The 22,968-nt window shown below is 39.4% G+C and overlaps 1 protein-coding gene across 3 annotated transcripts in view; it reads right to left on the bottom strand.

Annotated features, from left to right (window-relative positions):
• tenm1 (teneurin transmembrane protein 1) overlaps positions 1-22,968 on the bottom strand; it is a 2,340,669-nt gene that overhangs the window by 1,123,158 nt on the left and 1,194,543 nt on the right. For all 3 annotated transcript variants that reach the window (XM_063060938.1, XM_063060937.1, XM_063060940.1), the window contains exon 5: positions 13,278-13,373. The gene's annotated coding sequence lies outside the window, so the exon portion shown is untranslated. The remainder of the gene's footprint in view (positions 1-13,277; positions 13,374-22,968) is intronic.

Raw genomic sequence — 22,968 nt, 5'->3', positions numbered from 1 at the left:
ATCCTTATTGTCCTTTATTGAGTCAAACCTATCAAATGCAAGTGTTGCTTAAACAACTTCAATACTTCTGTTGTACATTTCTCTGAGAACGTCTGTTACCTATTTACACTGTCATGTTCCAGTATAATAGCATATTTAGCTCTCCCAATTAAATACTTTTCCATATTGTCTACTCCTATCCTTGTCTAAAGCTATGGTAAAAGTCAGGAAATTGTAATTACTGTCTCTGAAATGTTCACCTCAGGAGATCTATCAGCTGACCAGGTTCATTGCCTAGTATTAGCTCCAGTATGGCCTCTCCTCTAGTGAGCCTGTCCACATGTTGTGTCAGGAGTCCTTCCTGGATATACCCAACAAATGCTTGAAGCAGGCATCAATTATATTGGTGCCTAAGAAGAACATCAGGATTCTCCTCATTGATTATAGCTCGGCATTCAATACTATAATCCCCTCAAAACTAATCAATAAACTTCAAAAACTATTGTCTCAGCTTGCTCCTGCCCCACCGAACTCATTTCTGCATACCTCGACACTGTTTTATCACCCCTTGTTCAATCCCTTCCGACCTATGTTTGTGACACTTCTCACGCTCTTAAACTTTTCGATGATTTTAAGTTCCCTGGCCCCCACCGCTTTATTTTCACCATGGATATCCAGTCCTTATATACTTCCATCCCCCATCAGGAAGGTCTCAAAGCTCTACGCTTCTTTTTGGATTCCAGACCTAATCAGTTCCCCTCTACCACTACTCTGCTCCGTCTAGCGGAATTAGTCCTTACTCTTAATAATTTCTCCTTTGGTTCCTCACACTTCCTCCAAACTAAAGGTGTAGCTATGGGCACCCGTATGGGTCCTAGCTATGCCTGCCTTTTTGTTGGGTTTGTGGAACAATCTATGTTCTGTGCCTATTCTGGTATCTGTCCCCCACTTTTCCTTCGCTACATCGACAACTGCATTGGCGCTGCTTCCTGCACGCATGCAGAACTCGTTGACTTTATTAACTTTGCCTCCAACTTTCACCCTGCCCTCAAGTTTACCTGGTCCATTTCCAACACCTCCCTCCCCTTTCTAGGTCTTTCTGTCTCTGTCTCTGGAGACAGCTTATCCACTGATGTCTACTATAAGCCTACTGACTCTCACAGCTATCTGGACTATTCCTCTTCTCACCCTGTCTCTTGCAAAAACGCCATCACCTTCTCGCAATTCCTCCGTCTCCGCCACATCTGCTCTCAGGATGAGGCTTTTCATTCTAGGACGAGGGAGATGTCTTCATTTTTTAAAGAAAGGGGCTTCCCTTCCTCCACTATCAACTCTGCTCTTAAATGCATCTCCCCCATTTCACGTACATCTGCTCTCACTCCATCCTCCCACCACCCCACTAGGAATAGGGTTCCCCTAGTCCTCACCTACCACCCCACCAGCCTCCGGGTCCAACATATTATTCTCCGTAACTTCCGCCACCTCCAACGGGATCCCACCACTAAGCACATCTTTCCCTCTCCCCCTCTCTCTGCATTCCGCAGGGATCGCTCCCTACACAACTCCCTTGTCCATTCGTCCCCCTCATCCCTCCCCACTGATCTCCCTCCTGGCACTTATCCGTGTAAGCGGAACAAGTGCTACACATGCCCTTACACTTCCTCCCTTACCACCATTCAGGGCCCCAAACAGTCCTTCCAGGTGAGGCAACACTTAACCTATGAGTCGGCTGGGGTGATATACTGCGTCCAGTGCTCCCGATGTGGCCTTCTATATATTGGCGAGACCCGACGCAGACTGGGAGACCGCTTTGCTGAACATTACGCTCTGTCCGCCAGAGAAAGCAGGATCTCCCAGTGGCCACACATTTTAATTCCACATCCCATTCCCATTCTGACATGTCTATCCACGGCCTCCTCTACTGTAAAGATGAAGCCACACTCAGGTTGGAGGAACAACACCTTATATTCCGTCTGGGTAGCCTCCAACCTGATGGCATGAACATCAACTTCTTTAACTTCCGCTAAGGTCCCACTTCCCCCTCGTACCCCATCTGTTACTCATTTTTATGCACACATTCTTTCTCTCACTCTCCTTTTTCTCCCTCTGTCCCACTGAATATACCTCTTGCCCATCCTCTGGGTCCCCCCCCCCACCGTTTTTCTTCCCTGACCTCCTGCCCTATGATCCACTCGTATCCCCTTTTGCCTATCACCTGTCCAGCTCTCGGCTCTATCCCTCCCCCTCCTGTCTTCTCCTATCATTTTGGATCTCCCCCTCCCCTCCAACTTTCAAATCCCTTACTCACTCTTCCTTCAGTTAGTCCTGACGAAGGGTCTCGGCCTGAAACGTCGACTGCACCTCTTCCTACAGATGCTGCTTGGCCTGCTGCGTTCACCAGCAACTTTTATGTGTGTTGCTTGAATTTCCAGCATCTGCAGAATTCCTGTTGTTTTCAAAAACTAGACCTCAGTACTTCCTTGTGCAACTGGATCCTTGAATGCCTCACTTGCAGACCCCTGTTGGTTTGTATTAGCAACAAAATTTCCTTCACAATCTCCATCAGCACAGGTGCACCATTAGACTTTATACTTATGACTGTGTGACTAAGCTCAGTTAGTGCCATAGCACAGTCCAAAGTCACATACAAATTTGCTGATGCCAGCACTGTTGGCCAAAACAAAAGTGGTGACAAATCTGTATATAGGAGGGAGATAGGAAATCTCGTTGAGTGATGCCGTACAACAACTTTTCACTCAATGTCAACAAGACCGCAGAGCTGATTACTGACTTCAGGAAGAAGAAACTGGAGGTCCATAAGCCAGTTCTCATCAGGCAGAGAGTTTTAATTCCTCAGTGTTATAGTTTCAGAGGATCTGTCTTGAGTCCGGCATGTGAGTGCTGTTATGAAGAAAGCACTGCTGTACCTCCAATAAAGAAGTTTGTGAAGATTCTGCATGTCATCTATTATTACTATAGCAATTTAAAACATTTTTTCTCAAATCAAGCTGGTAAAACCTGAGGTGCAGGCATAGCCAAGCACACTCATTTCTTAATGGCTAGGATCTTTCGCACTATTCCAGTCGTGTTTAGTATTGTGGCTTTTTGAAGATTTATGTACATAGATATTGCTGTGTAGTCTTAACTGTACTGCCTTTGAGATAGTATCAGTTGTAGATATTACTATCAGAACAATGTATACCTTGTTCATGTTCCCAAGTCTTTCAATTTCCTCTTTTAATTCAGCATATTTCTGGTGTTTTTCATTTACTGAATTCTGTAAGCTGTGTGTTGGAATGGCTATACCTATTAAGTAAGCTGCTTTTGCTTGCTTATCCTGTATTATTATATCCAGACAGTTATTGTGGATTGTCCTTTCTGTATTAATGGATCAGTCATAATAAAATTTGTAGTATTCTGACTCTAAAACTAGATCTGTCTTATATTTATAGAAAGGTATGACTTCTTCTATGAGTTTGTATTTTAAAGCAGGATTTTGGTAATGATGTTTGCCACTTGATTGTGCCTGTGTAACTAATCAGATTGAGTTTAACTGCTACAGTGTCCAGCAATTCGTTAGATTGTTTCTGGTTTACCTTGGCAATTTCTACATTTAGTATCTTGAATTTGTTGTTTTTTTGTTATGTACTTTTGATTTTTTTTGTGTGTGTGTTAACAACCTGGTCCAGTATTGCCACAAGGAACACTTCTGTTTCTTGGAAGAGGTCTCCAATTCAGAGCAAGGTACTTGATGCTTCCTTATCAACATCTAGTCTGCTCAGATTGTGGGGATTTCTTCAGTGGAGGGTCATGCTCTCCTATTAGTTAACTTTTTCTTCCATAGTGATAAATTCTTAATTTTTCTGGGTTACATAGAAACATAGAAAACCTATAGCACAATACAGGCCCTTGGGCCCACAAAACTGTGCTGAACATGTCCTTACCTTAGAAATTACTAGAATTACCCATAGCCCTCTATTTTTCTAAGCTCCATGTACCTATCCAAAAGTCTCTTAAAATAACCTATCGTATCCGCCTCCACCACCATTGCCGGCAGCCCATTCCACACACTCACTGCTCTCTGTGTAAAAAACTTACCCCTGACATCTCCTCTGTACCTAGTCCCAAACACCTCAAACCTGTGCCCTCTTGTGGCAGCTATTTCAGCCCGAGGAAAAAGCCTCTGACTATTCACATGATCAATGCCTCTCATCATTTTATACACCTCTGTCAGGTCACCTCTCATTCTCCATCGCTCCAAGGAGAAAAGGCCGGGTTCACTCAACCTGTTTTCATAAGGCATGCTCCCCAATCCAGACAACATCCTTGTAAATCTCCTCTGCACCCTTTCTATAGTTTCCACATCCTTTCTGTAGTGAGGCAATCAGAAATGAGCACAGTACTCCAAGTGGGGTCTGACCAGTGTCCTATACAGCTGCAACATTACCTCTCGGCTCCTAAATTCAATTCCACGATTGATGGAAGCCAACACACTGTATGCCTTCTTAATCACAGAGTCAACCTGGGCAGCTGCTCTGAGCGTCCTATGGACTCGGACCCTAAGATCTCTCTGATCCTCCACACAGCCAAGAGTCTTATCATTAGTACTATATTCTGCCATCATATTAGACCTACCAAAATGAACCACTTCACACTTATCTGGGTTGAACTTCATCTGCCACTTCTCAGCCCAGTTTTGCATCCTATCAATGTCCTGCTGTAACCTCTGACAGCCCTCCACACTATCCACAACACCCCCAACCTTTGTGTCATCAGCAAACTTACTAACCCATCCCTCCACTTCCTCATCCAGGTCATTTATAAAAATCACGAAGAGTAAGGGTCCCAGAACAGATCCCTGAGTCACTCCACTGGTGACCAACCTCCATGCAGAATATGACCCGTCTACAACCACCCTTTGCCTTCTGTGGGCGAGCCAGTTCTGGATCCACAAAGCAATGTCCTCTTGGATCCCATGCCTCCTTACTTTCTCAATAAGCCTTGCATGGGGTACCTTATCAAATGTTTTGCTGAAATCCATATACACTACATCTACTGCTGCCGCATGGCCAAGTGATGAGGGCATTGGGCTCGCAATCTGAAGGTCGAGGGTTCAAGTCTCGGCCAAGGCAGCGTGTTGTGTCTTTGAGCAAGGCACTTAACCACACACTTCTCCAGTCCACCCAGCTGAAAATGGGCACCGGAAAAATGCTGGGGGTTAACCTCATGACAGATTGGCGTCCTATCGGAGGGGGGGTTAGTTTTGTACTCTCAGTCGCTTCACGCCACAGAAACCGGCATAAGCACCGGCCCACAAGGCTCGGGACAGACTTTAACTTTAACATCTGCTACTCTTCCTTCATCAATGTGTTTATTCACATTGGTTATAGTCTCATTTAAGTTTAGTGGTGTATACCAGCATTGCATATGCTTGCATGGAGCGCTGATTCCCGTTTTTGTTGATGAAAATATATCCTTCGAAGTTTTATCTGACTGTTGTGTAGATTTTAATGTGTGTTATTCCCCTATCCCCCTCTGTTCTAGGTATTTAACCTAAGCGCATTTGAGTGTAAATAATATTTTATGAAATTTGTCATTTCAGTTCTTATTTTTCTTTGTAACTTTTCAAGATCAGTTTCAGATCGTTGTTTATGCTAATAGGTTAATATAGGTATAGTGAAAGTGTTATTATTATCATTATTATTTTCTTTTCTATTTTCACAGTGTGTTATCTTTTGCATACTGGTTGTTTATTAGTCTTGTGTGTGGTCTTTCATTTATTCTATTGTTTTTCTTATTTTTACTGTGAATGCCTGCAAGGAAATACGTTTCAAGATTTTATATGGTGTCATATATGTACCGTGATAATAAATTTACTTTTAATTTTGAACTTTGATCTAAACCTCTTGCACGAAGATGAATTCAATCAATATTAGGGAACTTGAAGTCCTCCATGACCAAACCCTGTTATTTTTGCACCTTTCCAAAATCTGCCTACCGATCTGCTCCTCGGTGCCCCTTTTGTTATTGTCGGCTCATAGAATACCTTTTATAGAGTGATTGTTCCCTGCCTGTTTCTGAATGGCAATGCTATCCCTGATTGGCAATGCTACTCCCCCATCTCATTTAACTCTCTCCCTGTCACTTTTGAAAATTCTTAATGCTGGAACATCCGAAAGACATTGCTGCCCTTGTGTGCAACAATACATATATATCCCCATCTCCCATAATTCCTTTAAAGTTTGAAAATCTGTTTATCTCTATTTTAAGTGAACAAGATGACTAAATCTCTATAGCCTTTTGCTTCATCTCTGTCTAGACAATTATCTCTTTTCATCGAACTGTTTGCATTTCTGCTAGGTTCCTCACCAAAGGGAAACATCTTCCCTGCTTGTAGTCTCTCAAGACCTATAAGAATTGTAAAGTTTTGATGATGCTTTGGATACAATAGGGTCTTTAAGAGTCTCTTGGATAAGTACATGGAGCTCAGAAAAATAGAGGGCCATGGGTAACCCTAGGTAATTTCTAAAAATAAGTACATGTTTGGCTCAGCATCGTGGGCCAAAGGGCCTGTATTGTGCTGTAGGTTTTCTATGTTTCTATGTCTACGTATATATACCTAAGTAAATATAATTCCAGATTAATCAATGTCGCATTATATGACAAATTTTCTAATCTCAAAATCAGTCTAGTAAATCTTAGCTGGATTCCCCCCAATGCGAGTGTATCATTTGTTAGTTAAAATCAAAGTTGGGTTAATTGTCAAATGCCCAATGAAGAACCTGCTATAAAGAACAAAAACTGTACAAATTACTTCTGTTTCAGCAAGGTTTTGTATAATAGCAGCAAGAATTGAAGAGGATTTAAATTCAGGAGCAGGCAATAAAGGCAAATGTATGACTTGCCTTCCTAACTACTTGTTGCACTTGCCAATTGGCCTTCGGGAACCTGTGTACAAGTATACTCAAGTTCCTTTGAACATAAACATTATCCAAACTCTCACCCTTTAACAAAAATTTTGTTTTATTTTGTTATGTATGCAAAAATGGAAGACCTCATAGATTTCCACATTATAGTCCAGATCTTGTTCATATCTCCTTAACAGTTTTATACATCTTCCTCTTCTTACAATCTCACCTAATTCAGTACCAGAAGCAAATTTGAAAATGTTACATTTAGTACTCTCAGTCAAATACTTGATACATATTGTGAATAGCCTGAGCCCAAACCATATCCATCAGTCACTGTCTGCCGGCTTGAGAACATGTTATCTATCCTTTGCTTTCACATCGGTACTGTGTCTCAGTTCTACACAATCCAATCTTATTGGCCAGATTCTATTGTGAGACCTTAACAAAAAACTTTCGAATACACAAAAGCACCAGATTTACTCGTTACCCCTTAACTAGCCTATGTCATGAACTCACATCATCAAATTAGCCTATTGCGATGCTCCTTTAAAAATACTCAATTCTGCTCAATCTCATTAACTTGTTTTTCCTTAATTATAAATTTCACCATTTCGTTCCTACCACTGATTAGGCTAGCAGGTTAATGGTTCTCTTTTTCTCTTCCTTCTTTCTTAAATAATTACATTTGCTAACTCCAATCCATAGTACAAATAGAGAATACTTCAGAAGATCTTAACTGGAGCATTACAATTTCAAAGGCAACCTCTTTCAAAACTCTTATCACAAAACTCAGATGATGCAGATCATTAGATCACTGGGACTTATCAGCTTTCAGGCTCATGAGCTTATCTAATTTTATTTTCTGACTAAGTCCCTCTAGCTTTATCATTCTCTCTTGACTGTTGTACATCTGGCAAGCCTCGTGTGTCTTCTGGAAGATGAAAAATGCAGGTGAATTATTTTCTACATTTTACTCTGTACTATTGGAACTTCAGTTACTTGCAAAAAGCAAGTAACATTCAACATGAAACGTCACTGTCCAGTTACCATATGGATAAAGGTCAACATAAAAAAAAATCATCTATTTGCAAATTTGCAACTAAAGGTTAAACTTATGGTAAGGTTTGATGACAGAAATTGAGTTAAACTGTGAAGTTTATGTTTCTTTTAAAGTACCTTGAATACAATTTTTTAATTTCACATAACCCCACATAAAATGCCACCTGACAAAAACTACAATGCCATTTTAGGTCCATAGTCACTACCATAGTTCTGTAAGGAAAAATATTTTAATATTCGATCATGAGTTTGCAGGCATTAACACATATCATACTTTTCTCTGCATTTCATGTACTATGTATTATACTGTATAACAGTGGCTTTGTGTAAAGTGCAATGCTAAATTAGTATTTACACAGAAGACTAAAAATATTATACATTCTGAAATGGATTGCAGTTTTTAATTATGGAGGTGTTAACTTGATATTTGAATTACTTCTAACCTTATTCTCAGGCACTTTATCTCATCTCCAAAGGGTATACTCCTAATAAAACAAGTTAGATTTATTTTAATGCAAATCGAGCTTTCATATTCTGGTTACATTTACTCACTCTGCCTCAGCAAACAATAATTAAGTAGTTTATAAAACTGCGACATTTTCTTCATTTTCTCAGCTGCAGCAGTATTTTCTAGTTCTGGTAACCTTGGACAAATAATGAGCCACATCATCAAGAGGATTATAGAACATGCTGTCAGTAGAACATTTTGTAAAATCTAACTTTGATGCTTTCACAGAGCAAAGTATTCAACAACCAGAAAGTTCAGCCAAATGATTTTTCTTGACTGAAAAGCTTTGCCAACTGTTTTTCAAACACTGAATACACAAGAGAGAATTTTGAGCATAAAGATGTTAGCTTGCAATGAAATAAAAATGCTGCACTTGTATTAACCAACACTTTCCAAAGAGAAATAGTCAACTGAGAGCAAGAAGTTTAGCTAAAAGCAATTTTATGAGTTATTTAGTTGTTGACCTGTAACTGATTGGAGTTAATAAAGGGATACAGCTGAGCTCATTATTACCAACTATATGCCCACTAAGACGAAGCTCGTATGTGATGGGTTCCATGGTGAAGTAGCCTACCAATACTCATTCATATGAGTCAAACTAGAAGTGTTTATATTAGAGGTGTCCTTCAACACTGAACATCAACCAAATGCTGTGACTTTTAGGGAAAAAAAGGAGAAACAGAAATAAAGAAAACCAAAAAAACTCTGAAAACAAAATAAAAGAATTTCTGCAAATTCGTCTGAGAAAGGTGAAACTGGCATACACCTAACTTCAAATTCAATATAGAACCTAAATTGTTTCTGACAGATTGACAGATTGACAGACTAACAGGATGGAAGCTCCTCCTCTGACTCTTCAACAATTGTTACAATTTAAATCAAACTGACTGTTTATATAAGGAATCCACATCTCCATTACCCTGCTTGTATTTGTTCTGAAAAGAAGCTAAACAAGCAGGTTAGTATTTTGAACAAATATATGTCAGAAATCCGTGGCCTGTACACAGATTTCTATCACCGCCTGAGAGGTGTAATAATGTCAACTCAATTTTCTGTTTGTCCTGCAAATATGTCAAAATGTATCAACCACTGAGGAGGAATAACTGATCGTGTTTGATATTTTTATCCTCATTGCTGCGAGTGCTTGGGTCAGCTTGGATGGGTGGGTGGAAAAGAGAACGCAGTGAATGAAGTTTTATGTGATGTAACACCAGCTGTCAGGTAAGGCTTACCCCCGTGGCATAAGCTGCCAATCATGGTGACATTTGCGAGATGTTTTGTAAATTGTCAGTTAGAGCAACATACAAAGTAACAGACCAGGAGCCACTGGCAATAAAGGAAAGAAAAATTGCAGAAGCTCGTTCTGCATATTGGTCAAAATGAATAAATTGTTGTTTTCTACATGACCTGTTACTTTGACAAACTGATATTTCCCCCTTTCAAGGTATCATGTGTAACTTGTTCCAGGATGAGTAACAAGGCTTCATGGATTTCATGGAAAAGATGCAGAACTCACTTTCACTGAGACTACAGTCTCATTAACTTGGGTTCCCATAGAAACAGGAGAAATATTAAGTGTTCAGGATAAGGAGTAGACATTGTGTTAGAAAAATACCAACTATTTTGATGCACTTTATATCCTTCTTGATCTTTAAAAAAATATTTTTTCATGGAATGTCAACGTTGGTATTTATGGATCATTCCTAAGGCAGCACTTAAGAATCAAACACTTTGATGAATCTAAAATTACATAGCAGCTAAATTGAGTAAGGTTTGCAGATTTTCTCATCCAAAGGACATTAGTGAACCAGATGGATTTTTACAGCAACCTGGTGGCTTTATGGTTACCATTACTAAAACTAGCTTTTAATTTCAGATTTATTTAATTACTTGAAATGAATACTCCAGCTGCCTTGGTGGGATCAAAACTCATGCCTTTGAATCAACTGTCCAGGACTCCAACATCTAGGTCAGTACCTTACGCCTTTAAGTACCTTAGCACCTTACCTTTAGTATGATGCTACATATACAGGAAGTCAGCAATGAATTAAGCATTTCACTGACATTATTTTGCTTCACCACTAACAATTGTTCTTCATATAAGATTATATTTCAATTTTCCAAACAGCTTTGTTGAGATCACATACACTGCAAAATTCTTTTAGTCTAGTTACAATTCAGTCTCTTCCACTCTGCCTGTTTGATCTTGGTCTCTTGTTGGTTTCACAAATGACAGTTCATTTCTAATATCTCACTTAAAAAGATTGTCACTAAAGTGAGATGCTATAACTGTAAAAGTATTTTCCATAATTGGGTAGAGAATAGTTGAGTTCTTTTCACTGCTATGTCCCCTCTCCACATAGCAATAATCAACAACAATTGGAGAGGACAGGAATCTTGCCTGACTTTCTTTGACCAGCATTACTGATAACTCCAGCCAGACTAAATGCAGTAATTTTTCCACAAATAAGTAACAAACAAGATACCTTCCAGCTCTCTAGCTTAGGTACTATATATGCTTTTCTCACTTCTTTGGTCCTCTGCCATGATCTCAAAAAGTAATACATTTTAATCTTCTCCAAATAAAGTTACACGATTCTCAAGAAATCATGTAAAACTTGTGCATTGTCACATGCCCCTTTACACTTCTCATTACATTTGACCTGTTGAATGTGACTTATATCCAAAAGTTGCAAAGCTTAAGTGACTTTATGATAAATTCAGTATGAGACGCAATTGGAAAACATGAAATTGTAATAACAACTTCAATATGACAGAATGGGTAGTTAATGGAGGAAATAAAATAATATAAGGTACAAAATGTAAAGGTGAATAACTTTTGGGGAAGAGATTAGATGGCTGAAAGTTCTGACAGAGAAAATACTTTGGAGAGATGATTTTTTACTATGGGAAGAGTAAGGGTTTGTAAGGGAGGTCGTAGAAAGTGGAGATACCAATTCCTGAATGATAAGGGCTGCTCTGCAATAGGTCAGAGGCCAGAACATGTTAGAAGGGGGTGGAAGGAGTTTGTGCAAGCATTGTTTGCGTGTGGGGCAGTTAGCAAATTGGATGTAAATTAAGGTGAGAAGAATGATGGAGCAAGCAAGATGTTAAAGATTTCCAGTACACAAGTGTAAAGGGGAATGAAATAATTGTTACTCTGGATTCAATGCAGCACATGAAAGCACAATAAAAAAAACACAATAAATAGAAATATATGAAATAGTTGATATACATAGGTTGATTGTATATCCATGAAGTGTGTGTACATATGGTGACTTTGACAGGAATTGATAAAGTAATGGTGGTGGGGTGTGGGGAGGTGCGTCAGTGGGTGGAAGTTTTGATCGGCCTTACTGCTTGAGTAAACTAAATATTTTTGATTCTGGCGGTCCTGGTGTAGATGCTATGCTGATGGGAGTGGGACAAATAGTCCAGTCCAGGATCCTTCATAATGTTACTGGCCCTTTTCAAGCACCTTTCTGTATATATGTCCTTGATGGCAGGTAGGCTGATGGCAGTGAAGTGTTGGGCAATTTTGACTACCCATCGTAGAGCAATGGAGTTTCTATACCATGCAGTGATTCAGCAACTTCGGACGTTCTCTACTGCATATCTGTGGAAGTGCATGAGTATGGATGTGCAGAGTCCAGCTCGCTTCAGCCACTTCAAAAAGTAGAAGCATTAGTGAGTTTTTCTGACTATCAGATACGTTTTGGGACCATGTGAGGTTGTGTGAGATGTGCGCCCCCAGGAGTTTAAACTGCTTGCAGTTTCCAGTACTGTGCCTACCAATATAAAGGGAAGTGTAAGTGCTGCAAGTTCTCCTGAGGTCAATAGTCATCTTGTCATTGAGGAAGACGTTGATTACCTGCCACCAGGCCTCGAGTTCTTCCAGCTGCTCTCTGCTTATTGCTGTTGGTGATGAACCCCACCACTGTTGTATCATTGGTGAACTTGGTAATGTGATTCCTCAGGTGGTTATCTGTGCAGTCATGTGTGAGCAGAGTGTACAGTGATGGGCTCGGCACACAGTGGTGCATTGTGTTGAGGATGATGATGAGGAGGGAGGAGTGGTTGTGCATCTTGACTATCTGAGGTCAGTTTGTTAGAAAATCGAAAACCCAGTTGCACAATGGTCCATTTAGACTGAGGAGTAGGAATTTCTCATAAAATTCAAGCAGTAGGTTTAGAACAAGTAAAAACTGCTGTAGGGTCAAAGTTAGATATTGGCAATCAATGATTATAGATGTGAGATTAACATTAACAAATTATGGTTTCTAAGACAGATAAAGAGGGAAACCTTGATAAAGCTAAAATAACAGCACAGATCATGAATGTTCTAACATGACTCCAATAAACATAACATGCTTCAAAACCATTGATGAGATGGGGAGAGTGAGAATTACTTTCATGAACTGAATCCATTTTCATTGCAGGAACAAAATACAAATGTGATCTTATTGCTGACTGTTTAGAAAAGATTCCTATCAAATGAAGAGTATCATGCCATGGAGGCAGTTTTGGGGTTAACCTGATTCTGCAGATTATACATGATTACGAGTAAGTATCTGAGAATAGCACTTTGCTTGTGGAGATGACTGCATGTGGTATGATAAGAAAGGGATATGTTATTTCCGTGTAATTATAATCGAAGTCCTAATTAAAATAATTAAACAGAACTCTATAATGGCAAACATTAAGGATGCCAATGAAGCAAATTCCATCACGACATTCCCCAAAGTGCTCCTTCATCCTCATTTCCAAATCTTCAACATCTACAATTTTATGTCAAGTCACTCGTAAGGTTAAAGGCATACCTGTTTCAAATGGTGAATCAATCTTAGTGCCAAAACTGTCAACTGCTTGGCAGTTCAGTGTGATTCCAAATGAATCTGCTCCACGTAACTTAGCTCCTTCAAAACAAAAAAAAAGAAGAAACTTAACAAATAGTGATTTAGGACCATTCTTTCAGATTTCCCATAATTCCCATCTTGATTTTTAGGAAATATTGTATTCCATAAGTCAGGTTATCCAACTCTTGTATCTGCTATTCTGTTTTTAAAAAGGTGGAGAAAGGCAGTGAAATCTAGGTTTTGTTTTATGTTCTTTGTTCATTAGCATCAATAATTAGTGTTCTGTTGCTCCTCTAAACCCTGTTTCTTCATCCCACCTCGAAGGAACTGCCACCTATTGAATAAAGAACTATCTCTGTCCATTACTTAAGAGACAAAAGCAGCATACAAACCACTATTCAGGTTGCAATCAATCAGCTCAGCAAAGAATGGGAATTTTAACTTAACAGCCTCAAGTCTACAAATCTCAGTGCCTTTCTCACAGAACCACCTGAAGATCTGGCTCCATCATATTGTCACATACAACAGTTTTATCAGCAAATGGTTGTAATTTAAGTATCACAACTGTACATCCATCATAAGTTCATCATCAGATAAGATTACAGAGAAGCTTTTTATTGCCTTTTGTTAGAGATTATACTTGCACTGCAACACATGAATCTATATTTCGATTGCCTACTCTGTGGAAGGTGAATAGATAACCATCTCCTATAAACTCAGTTGTAATCTTTATTGGCTCATGTTATATTACAAAAGGGAAAAAAGCTTATACAACAACATTTCCATGCAACAAAATTAATGTTTATTGGTTGCAAATATTAATTTTCTTAACATATAGAGAGCAAAAAGATATATCCCAAATTTCCTTCAAAGCTATTCTACACTGCCTTACTTTTAGGTTGAAGCTGATGATACAACAAGAGAAGTAATGGCATAAATAATCATTGGTAGAATAGGCATTATTTCAGCAATTAACAGTTTGAGGGAATCCTGAACTTAGCTGCTGCTAAGTTAACAAATTTTACGCCACATGCCGGTGATAATAAACCTGATTTTGATTCTGTTACGTAACCAGCAACAATGAATATCAATCGAGACAGGTTATATAAAAACAACCAAACATTTATTAAACACGTATAAATGATAAGGGGAAAAAAAAACAAAGGAAAACTTTAACCGGAGGTTAAACAGGTACGCAGCCGTTCACCAACTCCACTCGGCTCTGGTTCTTAAAGCGTTAAATGCTAAAACAGTTCTTAAAGCGATACAGTCAGATATAGTTCTTAAAGCGATAACTTTGGAAGTCCAACAGTTTTACACATTCAATTGGGAGAGACTTCTCTGGAGAAGGATTTCTTCGCAGACGCACCTTTACTGCTGGTTCTGTCCACAGGATTCACGATGCCGAAAATAAACAGTTTAAATCAACTGATTTTAAATTCTTTTAGAGAGAGAGAGCACCTTTTTGCATGAACTCTTCGCTCTTTCTGGCAAGAGTTATCTCGATGCAGGTACTTCCCCAATGAACTCTCAGTAAGGTCGATCCTTTATTAAACTGCCAAACGATGCCGACTCCACTCGATCCTGCACTTCGATGAATTCTTCACTCTCCCTTCAACTGTCAGAATTGAGTAAATTGGCACTTCCAGCCACAAATTTCCAGTCCAATAATACCATATCTTGTAAGAGAACGCACCTTCCGTTTTAAAAATGAAACTGCGTCACAAAGCAAACACACAACAGAAACGGAAGCACAACACATTCTACCTGGAAATCTACAAACTCAAAAACTAACTGCATCACCTGGGTCGACCCTTATATAGTCACGGGGCACATGTCATCAAGTGACCTCACATTGGCGGGAAAATCACATCAGGTGACCTCCAAAAGACCATTACATCATTCTCACAAAAAAAACCAGATCTCCTCGAGCATGTAACAATTCTGATCCTGATTCTGATTCTAGTTCTGATTCTGTCACCAACATTCACCAGTTTTATTTCCTTGCATGAGATGTGGACCTGAAACATTTACTCTTTCCCTCACAAAAGACAGCATTTCCTGCTTTTACTTCAAATTTCCAGCACCTGGAGTATGATTTACTTTCTGTTTCTTGGATAGTTTTACATCTTCTTTGTCCTCATTGATTAAATTAAAACTTGCTTTACTTACATTATGCGCATTACACAAGACATACTTTTTTCAATTGAGAAAACCTTAAAACCTTAAACCTTTCTCTAATTAAGAAGCATCACACACAAAATGCCAGAGGAACTCAGCAGGTCACGCAGCATCTATGGAAATGAATAAACAGTTGAATTTTTGGGGCCAAGACCCATCTTTGGAACTGGAAATAAAGGGGGAAGATGCCAGAATAAAATGCTGCTGGCGGGGTTGGGGATGGGGGGGGGGGTGGAGGGAAGTAGGATAGCTAGAATGTGGTAAGTGAAGCCAGGTGGGTAGGGAAGGTAAAAAGCTTCAATTCAGAATTTACTTTTATTTGTCCTGAATCTAATTGTAGACACATAATTTTATACATACAAAAATTGCTCAGTAAAAGTATAACCCTACTCATGTACCTTCCTATCAAAGACAATCAATAGTTCTGTCCCCCAAATCCACTCTTACTCCAGGAATACAGGACTATGCCAGACACCAGAATGGAATGAAGTATGATGTGTAACAAACCAAAACTCATGACTGTTAATGATTCTGCTCCTCAGGTCTAGGCTTTAGCATTTTCCACATGGCTCTGCGACTCATCAGCTCTTGAACAGTGCTCTACATTCTCAGCACAACAGCCACTAATTTATCTTTCACTAATTTAGCACCACAATGGGCTATTCTATTTGCTTTGCTGATTGCCGTTTCATGGTGACTGGACAAGCAAGTATCAATGGAATAGTACTCTATGAATGATTTCAATTTTGAAATGTAATTCTTCTTAAACTCCATCACAGCATGAGTAAGGTAACATTTACAATCGGCTGCATTTAGCAAATGTGTCATAAAAATCTTATTAGCTGTAGAAGATATGTCTTTTCCTTAATAATGTTTCTTTCTGACAGGCTGACAGATATCAGCTGCACAATCTGTTGAGATCAGATGTTTGGTGTCACCTTTAGCCATTTGCCCTAACACAGATTTATGACATAGGACATTACACGCTGAGCAACAGAATCAGTTTTTTTTTCCTTGAGCAGTGACCTACCTGGTTTGTTATTGCAGGACATCTAACAGAGAAAAAAATAAAGGCTGGAGACTCATTCTGTGAACACATCTGCAGATGTGGCCACTCGTGGTTTTGCTAATGAATGTGGGTTTTACCCCGCTGCTGTATGTCATTTACCAAGATTGCATGGAAAGCAGAAAAATGGAAAGTGCCTCTTTTCCTGCTGAGAAATTATTTAAAAATGCAACTATTTTCCCATTTCCAATTCTTTCTGCTCGGCTGCTAAGCATATTGAGGGGAAAATTGATGCAAAATGATTGGTAGCAAACCAGGAGCCCGCATTGATCCACCCAACACTACGCCATTTCCTACAACAGAAGATGAACTTCTTTTAGGTATATCAAGGGCTTTAGAATGGTTATCAATAGTCTTCCAGTGCATTACCCAATTTGTCATGGTTCACGTGCACACTCAGAAAATGCATGCTATCAGGCTATTTTGCTGTGAGAGGCATTACAATTGAACCTGATGTTATCTCTCCATATGCAAAGCACTAGCTGCTAAATAAAAGAGTAAACTCTCTAATCTCTGCCCTCTCTAGGGAACATCACTGAAGGAAGATAATGTGATGGCACTGCAGTGACAATTCTTTGTTCTCTTGCTCTGTCACATTTTAGGATCTTTTCATCACATTTTTTCAAGGATTTTTGGTATTAAAGTTGCTTTTAGTTTTAAATGTTGAGGCTTGAAGCCATGGTTGCTAAATTGCTAATCAGATTTGTTGGATAATATTTCTCCGTGTACTGTAAATAATAAGTAACATTAGTTTTTCCTGGTATTTTAAAAAAATCCACTCAGGCTATTGAGATAAAAGATGAGGCAAAAGACCGATACACAACCCTGTGGCTAAAGAAATTCCTCCTCATCTCTATTTTAAATGAACGTCCCTCTATTCAGAGTTTGTGCCCTATGGTCTTAGACTCCCCCATTACAGAAAAATCCTTTCCATTCTATCTAGGCCTTTCAACATTCAATAGGTTTCAGTGATAACCCTTCTCATTCTTCTAAGTTCCAGTGAGTACAGGCCAGAACTTTCAAACACTCCTCATATGATAAGCTTTTCATTCCCAGAATAACTTTTGTGAACCTCCTTTTAACCTTCTCCAGTGTCAGCACATCTTTCTTCAATAAGGCGCCCAAAATGGCCACAATACTCCAAGTGAGGTGTCACCAGTGTCTTACAAAGCCTCAGCATTACATCCTTCCTTTTATATACTAGACTTCTTAAAAGGAATACTAACATTGCATTTGCCTTTGTCATCTCTGACTCAAGGAGTTTGCAGGAAATTATCTCTTGGAAATTCTGCGCGAGGCCCCCCATTTCCTTTCCCACTTAAGATTTTTAAATTTTCTTCCTCTTTAGAAAATAATCTACACTTTTATTCCTTCTACTGAAGTGTATAACTACACCCTTCCTAACTCTGTATTCCATCTGCACTTCTTTACCCATTCTCCTAATCTGTTTAAGTCCTCCTTCAGCTTCCCTGCTTCCCCAAAACTAGGTGTCCCTCCTCCTATCTTTGTATTGTCCACAAACCTGGCCACAAATTCATCAATTCCATCATCCGAATCTTTGACATATAACATAAAAAAGAAACAATTCCAACACTGACCCCTGCAGAGAACAACTAGTCACTGGCAGCCAATCAGAAAAAGCTCACTTTATACAAGAAAAAATCTTTAGATGCTGGAAATCCAAGCAACACATACAAAATGCTGGAGGAACTCAGCAGGTCAGGCAGCATCTATGGAAAAAAGTACAGTCGACGTTTCAGGCCAAAACACTTCCCTTTTATTCCCACTCACTTTATTCCCGCTCTTTGCCTCCTGCCAATCAGCCAATGCTCTGTCCTGTAATACAACAGGCTCTTATCTTGCTAAGCAGCCTCATGTTCGGCACTTTGTCAAAGACCTTCTGAAATGGTGCTGGGAGGCTGAGGGGCCTGAAGGTAGATGAATCATCTGGACCAGATGCACTACACTCCAGGGTTCTGAAAGGGGGAACGGAAGAGATTGTGGAGGCATCAGTAATCATCTTTCATGAATCACTGGATTCAGGCATGGTTCCAGAGGACTGGAAAATTGCAAATATCACTCCATCCTTTTCCCTAGTAACATCAACTGCATTCACTTTTATCCCCTTGACATTTTTGAACTTCCACCATAAAGCTACTATCTTCACAGTAAAGACTGATGCAAAATACTTATTCAACTTATTCACCCTTTTGCTTGTCTCCCATTGCTACCTCTCCAGCATCATTTTCTTGTGGTCCAGTATCGACTCCTGCCTATCTTTTATTCTTTATATATCTGAAAAAATTTTGGTATCCTCTTTGATATTATTGGCTATCTTACCTTCATATTCATCATTGCATTCATTTTTAGTTGCCTTCTGTTGGTTTTTAAAAGCTTCCCAATCCTCTAACTCCCCACTGATTTCTGTTCTATAATATGCTCTCTTTTCCTTTTATATTGGCTTTGACTTCCTTTGGCAGCCACAGTTGTGTCACCCTACCTTCAGTATACTTCGCCTTTGGGATGTATCTATCCTGTGCCTTCCAAATTGCTCCCAGAAACTCCAATTTTTGCTGCTTTGGCATTATCCCAGCCAGCTCCTCCCTCATGTCACTCTAATTCCCTTTGCTCCACTGTAATACTGATACATTTGACTTCAGCTTTTCCCTCTTAAATTGCAGGGTGAATTCTATCATATTATGATAACTGCTCCTAAGGGTTCCTTTACCTTAAGCTCCCTAATCAAATCCAGTTCATTACACAACACCTCAATCCAGAATAGCTGATCCTGTAGTGGGCTCAAACATAAGCTGCTCTAAAAAGCCATCTCATAGTCGTTCTACAATATCCACACCGACTTGATTTTCCTAACCTATCTGCAAATTGAAATTACCATGACTATTATAGCATTGCCCTTTTGTCATGCATTTTCTATGTCCCACTGTAATTTGTAGCTCACATCCTGAGGCCTATTCAGAGGCTTGTATATAATTCCTATCAGTGTCTTCTTACTCCTGCAATTCCTTAACTCTTACACATGATCGTACATCGTCCAATTCTATGTCACTTCTTTCTAAGGATTTGATTTCATTTCTTACTAACAGAGCCATGCCACTCCCTCTACCTATCCGCCTGTCCTTTTAATGCAATGTGTGCCCTAGGAAATTAAGCTCCTAAATATAATCTTCTTTCAGCCATGACTCAGTGATGCTTGGTATACCTTATTCTGTATACCATGTCCATTCAAATATAACATCTTCAGTCCTTTTTGATTATACTTCCCATTACACTAGAACTCATTCCACTGACTGAAATTTTACCCTGCCATCTGCCTGTCCTTCTTGACAGTCTCACTACACACTGTCTCTAAAAAACCAGGTAGCAAGCCATTGGCTCAAAATATTGGACAAGCCTTATTGGTTAAGGTGGTCAGGGTTCTCTTGATTATTCACATATAAACCTCTAGGGAACATCTACAGATTGCATTCTCCATAGCCTTCATATCACATTGTCCAGCGTAAAAGGACCAACTGGTCCTGAAAATTACATGTTGCAAGATTTCACTAAACTATCCTTTTCCTTAAGACAGATGTTCACAGTGCTTCCTTTGTTAACATCTCGTAAGATACACAAGCATATCTCAGAATCCAACTCATAGAATGATTTTGGAGGAGTTGACAGCAAATAGCAAGGCTTTCCGGTTCTTTATTTTTCAGCTTCATCTTTCAAGCTTGATCAACCACAACAGGAGCTGATTCTGCAATGCTCCCAGGAGTTGCTGCACTTCCTTCTGGGTCCTTCTCTCATTTTCTAATGTTTGCTTTGATTGCTTCCCACTAGTCCATCGAGTAATCTAAGAGGAGCTTCACTGTTTTCCAGCTGTGCTGTCTGCCGTAAGTTCTTGCTCTCCAGAGTCAGCAGTTTCACGTTCATCTCAGATATTTCTTTTCCTTTGTTCTGGATTTCCAGTTGGTGAAAGTCATTTAACACATAACCCTTGAAAATGCTGTATAATTGAGTACAGCATGTTACTGAGGAAGAAAATTTCATAGATTTATAACCTGCTTGTATTAATAAATTTCTCCTCTTCTCAATTCTAATCAAAAGAGAAATTTTGTGACTCTGCCAGAAAAGCAGAAAATGCCTGAAAATCTCAGCAGGCTGGGCAACACTGTGGAAAGATAATTAATGTTTCAGTCAAATACTTATCATCAAAATTGAGAATGAGCGAAGGCAAGTTAGTTAAGTATTAGGGAAGGCAGGGATCAGCAATGGGTGAAACAAAGTACTTGTAATAGACTGAAATGATGTAACCATCGAATAGGCTTTAAGGTAAGAGGTGGGAAGTTCAAGGGGGTTATTAGAGGAAGATTTTTTAATCAGAGAGTAGTTGGTGCATGGAATGCACTGCCTGAGTCAGTGGTGGAGGCAGATACACTAGTGAAATTTAAGAGACTACTAGACAGGTACATGGAGGAATTTAAGGTGGGGGTTATATGGGAGGCAGGGTTTGAGGGTCGGCACAACGTTGTGGGTCAAAGGGCCTGTAATGTGCTGTACTATTCAATATTCCATGTTCTATGTAGATAGAAGAGCACTACTGTCTTTTTAGTGCACTACTGATTTTGTGACTTCTCTGTGGACTGTTGTATGGTGTGGTGCACTGGGATGCAATGAAAAGGTCTGAATATACAAATGAAAGTAATGAAAACTGGGCAGAGTATTGCAAAGCACAAATGACCAGTCCTGATGCAAAAAGAAAGAACGAGCAAGTTTTTAATTTGGATAATTCAGCATTGATTTCTGCAGGCTGCAATTCATCCAGACAAGAAATGAAGCATTGTTTCTTCAGCTTATGTTGGACTTATAACAGTGGCCTTATGCAAAGAGGTCAGAGTAGGAGCAGGATGGTGAATTGGAAAGTGAAAACAACTCCCAGGGATTGAGCACAGCTGCTCTACAAAGCGGCTATCCAGTCTAGGTTTAGTGCTTCTAATGTAGAGATGGCTCATCAACAAAAGAAAAACAGTGCACTAGATTAGAAAATTCAAGATTTGTTTAATGTCACTTCCTGTACACAAGTGTAAGGAAAATGAAATAATTGCTACTCCAGATCCAATTCAGCACAAAAAGCAAACACAATTATAATAATAATATTAAGTACAAATCACACAGAATACCATAAATACATAGGATAGCTTATAGACATAGATTCATTGTATGTCAATAAAGTGATGTTAGGTTGTACATAAGGCAATTGACCAGAAATAATAAAGTACTGGTGGAGCTAGTGGGTGGACGTGTTGATCAGCCTTACTGCTTGGGAAGGTAACTGATTTTGAGTCTGCTGGTCCTGGCATAGAGTCTGATAGCTCCTTCCCTGAAGGGAGTGGGATAATTAGACCATGAGCAGGGTATGTGGGATGCTTCATATTGTTACTAGCCCTTTTCTGATACCTTTCTGTATATATGTCAAGTACAAGTGAATTGCTGGTGTATCTGCAAATCTTATTTGTCTCTGAAGTTGGAGGGAGGGGAAGAGGCAAAAGTACAGGTATTGTGCATTCTGTGTTGCATTGGAAAGTGGTGTGGACAAAACACTAGATTAGGGAGCAGAAGAGAATGATCCCTTCAAAATACTGTAAGAGGAGAGGAGGAGATTATTTGTTTTATAGTGGAAGCTTATTGGAGCTGTTGGAAGTTATGAAAGCTTATTTGCTAAATATGCAGGCTTGTGGGGTCAAAGATTCAAAGTACATTTATTATGTATGTATGCAGTATACAACCCTGAGCTTTGTCTTCCCACAGACAGCCGTGAAACAAAGAAACGCCATGGAATTTGTTCAAAGAAAACACACAGAATATAAGACATCAAACCATGAAGTCCCTGAAACAGTCTAAGAACATCCAGTTTACCTCAATTCAGTTTAATTTAGCACAGTGTCGCTTGTAGACTGCAGGCCGCAAAGTCAGTCCACCTCAATCAAAATCGCACAAATTAGCAATAAAAAGGTGTAACCAGAAACCAAAACACATATAACATGAACTGAAGAGTCCAATCCACAAACAACTTAATCAAACCTTGCCCAAGACCCAAGGCCTCTGTAATAGAGAAACCAAACACAGATTGTGTGACATCTTTGCAGCAAACTTAGGCTCAATATGCACAGGTGTTACTTCAATTCTCATTGTAACTCCTATTTTGACCTGTTTATCTGCGGCCCCCTTCACTGCCATAGGAAAGCTAAACTAGAGGAAAATCATTTCATCTTCTGTCTATCCACTTTGCAACCTGGAATGAATACTGAATTTTCTAAATTCAAATACATCGCTCTTTCTCTGTTTCCCATGTGCCTTTCACCCCTTGCTTTTACAAAATGCTTTCTTAATGTCTTCTTACTCATGCCT

Source organism: Mobula hypostoma, chromosome 10 (assembly GCF_963921235.1).
Source record: "Mobula hypostoma chromosome 10, sMobHyp1.1, whole genome shotgun sequence".
Lineage (NCBI taxonomy): Eukaryota > Metazoa > Chordata > Chondrichthyes > Myliobatiformes > Myliobatidae > Mobula > Mobula hypostoma.
The sequence above is the reverse complement of the archived record's forward strand: the minus strand, read 5'-3'. Positions and strand labels throughout refer to the sequence as shown.